Genomic DNA, 5,657 nt, shown 5'->3' on the forward strand with positions numbered 1-5,657 from the left:
TCATTAAATACTGCTGAAGCTTTAATTATTGCCAAGGTTTCTACAGCTAATTGGAGAGGTTTTTGTTGCACGAAACATCTGATAGGAATTATTTTTAAAGGGACATTTCATTCCTTTTCAGCAGGAGTTGTCTCTTTGCAAGCAAATCACAGCAAAACCTGACAAGATCCTACCCTGGTCACTGCTCATCCTCACTCCCCACTGCCCCCAGTAGAGCCCTGAGCCACAGTTGAGGGACAGGATCTGCCTTGCCAGGGGCTGGGGGTCAGGGCTTGGCCCTTTGGATCAATGACACCTCTCCAGGTTTCCTCAGCAGCAGAGCCACCTTGAGCTGCTTGTCCTGACCTGTCAGCATTGCCTCAGTTCTCTGCTCTCACCACAGCCTGGAGATGCTTCAGTGCCTCCATTGGTGATGCTTCCCTTGCATCCACTGTCTCCTTCTGCTCTAACCAGACCCTGGGGGCACTTTCCCATTATGTTTCACTGGGACCCATTAACAGTAGAAGACACTTCAGAGTTTGAATCCAACTTTTACTTCTGGAGAGGTTTCATCATCTTCTCAGTCTCTGAGGTTCATGGACTTGGCACCAAAGCCACCAGAGGGCTCCTTTAAATGTCTTGGGCTAGTCCTGTTGTGCTGAGCCTGGCCAGGCTCTTGGGCTGGAGGGAACTGCTGGCAAGCAGAGAGCATTGCAGGAGGCAGCTCTATCCAGGAGCAGCTCCTCTGCACCACACAGCAGGGCTGAGGACACTGCCAGAGGATCTCAGGACGATGAAGAAGGCAGAGAGAGCTTCAAGGTGTCCAGGAGTGGGAGGGTGACTGAGAGCTCACTGGAGGAGAAGTCACTGCAGTCACTGACACAGTGAGGCTGTGGGTGCAGGGCACCCCAGCTGTAGCTCCTGGAGGCTGGAGGCATCTCCATCTCAGCAGCTGACACTCAGCTGAAGGCTTCTGGAGTGTGCACACAGAAGGAGGACCAAAGCCCTTCAGTTCCATCCTGTGAGCAGCAGTGAGCAGAGCTGGGTAAGGAGAAGGCTTCACCCTCAGCCCCTCTGCCTTTCTCTCTTCCCTTCACTGTTTCTGTAGCACTGCAGGCCTGGTCCCTGTTTCTCCACCACTCCATGGGACTCTTGTTCCCTGGGACTGGGCTGGCAATGCTTGATCCCTGCTGCACTTGAAGCTGTGATGAACTCTGCCATGGGTTGGTAGAGATGAGGAATGAGCTGATCCATTCCTCATGCGGCTCAGAGACAAGGGTTACAATGAGGCTGAGAGAAGTGTGCCCTAAATTGTTACTGCCTTTCTCTGCTTGGACAGGTCTCCAGGGCCAGAGGCTGAAGATGGCCAACAGCAGCTCCATCACCCACTTCCTCCTCCTGCCCTTCACAGGCACAAGGCAGCTGCAGCTCCTGCACTTCTGCCTCTTCCTGGCCATCTACCTGGCTGCCCTGCTGGGCAATGGCCTCATCATCACCACCATAGCCTGGGACCACCACCTCCACACCCCCATGTACTTTTTCCTCCTCAACCTTGCCCTCCTTGACCTGGGTGCCATCTCCACCACTGTACCCAAATCCATGTCCAATTCCCTGAGGGACACCAGGGACATCTCCTATGCAGGATGTGTTCTCCAAATCTTCTTTTCAGTATTTCTAATTCAGACAGAGTATTTTCTCCTCACCACCATGTCCTATGATCGCTATGTTGCCATCTGCAGACCCCTGCACTATGAGACCCTCCTGGGCAGCAGAGTTTGTCTCCACCTGGCAGCAGCTGTCTGGGCCTGTGGCTTTCTCTATGCTCTGCTGCACACAGCCAATACATTTTCCCTGCCCCTCTGCCAGGGCAATGCTGTGGACCAGTTCTTCTGTGAAATCCCCCAGATCCTCAAGCTCTCCTGCTCCACATCCTACCTCAGGGAACTTTGGTTTATTGTGGCCAGTGTCTGTTTATTCTTTGTCTGTTTTGTGTTGATTGTGGTGTCCTATGTGCAGATCTTCAGGGCAGTGCTGAGGATCCCCTCTCAGCAGGGACGCCACAAAGCCTTTGCCACCTGCCTCCCTCACCTGGCTGTGGTCTCCCTGTTTGTCAGCACTGTAATCTTTGCCTACCTGAAGCCCACTTCTGTCTCGTCCCCATCCCTGGATCTGATGCTTGCAGTTCTGTACTCAGTGGTGCCTCCAGCTATGAACCCTCTCATCTACAGCCTGAGGAACCAGGAGCTCAAGGATGCCCTCAGGAAAATGACCACCAGATGCTTTCAGAAGCAATGAACTCTTTGTCCTCTACTGCAGAGCAGTTCTGATGTCACTCACAGTCTGGTTTCTCTCTGGTTGGCTGCTGCTGGTGCTGTCACCCTTGTGAGAATGTTGTTTCCCCACCACAGTCATTCTTCAAACCATTTCTTATTCAGTGTTGGCCTGTCTGCTGTGACCCAGAGACTGCAGACAGGAGCAGCTGTACTCCCTCGGTGTGCAACATGCAAGGAAAACTTCTTCCCATCTAGAAGTTCATAACAGAGACAGAGGAGTCTTGTAAAACTTCCTTTGAATAAAGGGAGAGTCCACAGGACAACTCCCTGTGGGGTCTCTCTCATTGCTGAAAGCACAGCTCCCCTTTCATCCTACATTTCTGGGCACAAATTTCCCTCTCCCTTTCCCCACTGGCTCAGCTACTCAGGATTTAGTCTTTCCCCAAACCCCTGCTACATGTCCTCCTTCACATGAACCCTCCCTGCTTCATACATCCTATCTTCATTTAAATTAGGTTCTCCACTTCTCTGGGTGCAGAAGTTAATATTCAGTAGTGTGTTAAGCCTGTGCTCTGGCCTAAAAGTTCAGCAGTTCAGGCTGTGTCCAGTGTCTGCTATCTTCAGACAGACCTCTACCGATTTTCAGCAAGGTTCAAGGGAAAGGACTTAGCAGAGGCCCCTTTGTGATTTACATACACACAGAGAAGGTGAACTGTCTGGTTCCTCCCTGTTGAGGGTTGAGAGAAGGCCTAGCTCTCCCTCCCCCACAAAGAGGAAAAAAAAACCACCACAGCTAACTCAGTTGGAGAAGCAAAAGGATATGCTATATTTACAAGCAAAAATGAAATGCAGGTTATATATACACACAATATCCAGTATTTACAACATATATACATAAATATACAGCAAAGAAAAATACAGGAACAAAACTCTCTCCTCTGGACAGAGGAGGGTTCCCCCTCTGTACCCCCCTCTCTCCCCCTACGTACCTTTTTTCCCAAAAGGGGCTAGAGAGAAAGAAAAGGTAGTTAATAAGCATGACATTTTGTTAGGCCTCAAGAAAGCACATGCAGGATTAGTGCTTATCTGGTATCCAAGGTCAAACTCTGGCTGCTCAGCAGCAGACAGGCTGGAAAAGCAGGACAGAGAGAAACTGAGAAAAATTCCAACTGCACTCAAACTTAAAGTTGCATTCTACCAATCTACCAGTGAAATTCGTTTGGAATATCTGATTGTTTTCATTATTATTCCAAAACATTCAGCCAGAGTGTCCCAGCACTGTGCCTTTTTTAAAGGCACAGCTTCAAACGGTCACAACCATGCACGCAGCCTGGGCAATAAGCAAGAGGAGCTGGAAGTCCTGGTCTACCAGGGTGACTGTGATGTAGTCGCCATCTCAGAAACATGGTGGGACATCATGCACGATTGGAGTGCTGCACAGGGGGGTTACAGGCTCTTTAGGAGAGACAGGCGAGAGAGCAGGAGGGGTGGCTCTGTATATTAGGGAGTCACTCTCTACCACAGAACTGGAGGCAGAAAATGAGGGGATTGAGAGCCTGTGGGTTAAAATCAGAGGGCAGCCTAACAAATCTGACATCCTGGTTGGAGTCTGTTACAGACCACCCAACCAGGATGAGGAGGCTGATGAAGTGTTCTACAAGCAGCTGGAGGCTGTCTCAAGATCGTCAGATCTTGTCCTTGTTGGTGACTTCAACCTCCCAGATATCTGCTGGGAACTTAATTCAGCAGGGAGGAGGCAGTCCAGAAGATTCCTGGAGTGCATGGAGGACTGCTTCCTGACACAGCTGTTAAGTGAGCCTACCAGGGGACAGGCTCTGCTTGACCTGCTGTTCTCCAATAGAGAAGGGCTGGTGGGAGATGTAATCGTGGGAGGCTGCCTAGGGTGCAGTGACCACGAGATAGTGAAGTTTTCAATATGCAGGGAGATAGGGAGGAGCACCAACAGAACCTTCACCTTGGACTTCCGAAGGGCAAACTTCAGCCTGTTTAAGAAACTTGTTTGTAAAGTCCCCTGGGTACCAGCCCTCATGAACCAAGGGGTTCAGGAGGGTTGGACCTACTTCAAACAGGAGCTCTTGAAGGCACAGGAACTGGTGGTTCCCACGTGCCGGAAGGCAAGCCGGTGGGGAAGGCGACCGGCCTGAATGAGCAAGCAGCTCCTGGAGGATTTAAGGGGAAAGAGGAGGCTGTATCACCTTTGGAAGGAGGAGAAGGCTTCTCGAGGTATGTTCAAGGAAGCTGTTAGATTATGTAGGAATAAAATTAGGGAGGCTAAGGCCCAGCTGGAACTGAAGCTGAACACCTCTGTGAAAGGCAATAAAAAGTATTGTTACAAATATATTAACAATAAGAAGAAGGGCAGGAAGAACCTGAACTCCCTATTGGACCTGGAGGGGAACACGGTAACTGAAGGTGAGGAGAAAGCTGAGGTCCTGAACACCTTCTTTGCCTCAATTTTTAACAGCAAGGCAGGAGGAGTTCAGGACGAGTGGCCTCCGGAGCTGGGCGATGGGGTCAGGGAGCAGTGTAATGCCCCGGAAATCCATGGGGAATTAATTCGGGACCTGCTGAGCTACTTGACTACTTACAAGTCCATGGGACCGGATGGGATCCATCCTAGGGTGCTGAGAGAGCTGGCGGATGTGCTAGCTAGGCCACTCTCCATCATTTTCCTCCAGTCCTGGCTCACTGGTGAGGTCCCAGATGACTGGAAACTGGCCAATGTGGTCCCCATGCACAAGAAGGGTCGGATGGAGGAACCTGGAAACTACAGGCCAGTCAGCCTGACCTCAGTGCCAGGGAAAGTGATGGAGCAGATTATCCTGGCAGCAATAACTGCGCACCTGAAGGATGGCCAAGGGCTCAGGTCCAGCCAGCATGGGTTTAGGAAGGGCAGATCCTGCCTCTCCAACCTGATCTCTTTCTATGATCAGGTGACCCGTCTGGTGGATGTGGGGAGGCCTGTGGATGTGGTCTACCTGGACTTCAGCAAGGCCTTTGACACCGTCCCCCACAGCAAACTGCTGACTAAGCTGTCAGCCTGTGGATTGGACCATTACACTCTGTGCTGGGTTAGGAACTGGCTGGAGGGCCGGGCCCAGAGAGTGGTAGTGAATGGTGCCACATCCAGCTGGAGGCCAGTCACCAGTGGTGTCCCCCAGGGATCAGTGCTGGGCCCTGTCCTCTTCAACATCTTCATTGATGATCTGGATGAGGGGGTTGAGTCAGTCATCAGCAAGTTTGCAGATGACACAAAGTTAGGGGCAGATGTTAGTCAGTCAGAGGGTGGAAAGGCTCTGCAGAGGGACCTCGACTGACTGGACAGATGGGCAGAGTCCGATGGGATGGCTTTCAACAAGTCCAAGTGCCGAGTGCTGCACTTTG

This window comes from Melanerpes formicivorus, unplaced genomic scaffold (genome assembly GCF_026170545.1).
Source record: "Melanerpes formicivorus ecotype bairdi unplaced genomic scaffold, bMelFor1.0.p_v2 SCAF_80, whole genome shotgun sequence".
Lineage (NCBI taxonomy): Eukaryota > Metazoa > Chordata > Aves > Piciformes > Picidae > Melanerpes > Melanerpes formicivorus.